Source organism: Gavialis gangeticus, unplaced genomic scaffold (assembly GCF_001723915.1).
Source record: "Gavialis gangeticus isolate Ggan-Ray unplaced genomic scaffold, GavGan_comp1, whole genome shotgun sequence".
Classification (NCBI taxonomy): domain Eukaryota; kingdom Metazoa; phylum Chordata; order Crocodylia; family Gavialidae; genus Gavialis; species Gavialis gangeticus.
This window is the reverse complement of record NW_017729011.1, coordinates 24,645,270-24,645,518: the sequence shown is the minus strand read 5'-3', so window position 1 is coordinate 24,645,518 and position 249 is coordinate 24,645,270. Positions and strand designations below refer to the sequence as shown.

General features: G+C 73.5%; 1 protein-coding gene across 4 annotated transcripts in view; it reads right to left on the bottom strand.

Moving 5' to 3' along the window:
• The window catches only part of LHX2 (LIM homeobox 2), a 40,204-nt gene that overhangs the window by 33,030 nt on the left and 6,925 nt on the right, over nt 1–249 (bottom strand). The gene's annotated exons all lie outside the window — the stretch shown is intronic.

The following is a 249-nucleotide window of genomic DNA, read 5'->3' as shown; positions in this document are numbered from 1 at the left end:
CGCACGGCCGCGCCGGCGCGGGGCCCCGGCCCAGCTCGCGCTTCCTCCCAGCGCCGCCGGAGCCGCAGGTCCCAGGCACGCGGCGGGCCCCAAAGGTGACCCCCCAGATCAAAGCAGAGCTGCCCCTTCCTCCCGGCCGAGCCTCACCCAGAAGCCAGGCAGTGCCCCGGACGGGCGTTTTCCGCGCAGCCGAGCGCAGACTGTACAGAGAGGGTTTTTATCCAGAGCAACACCCTCCCCCCCCCCCCC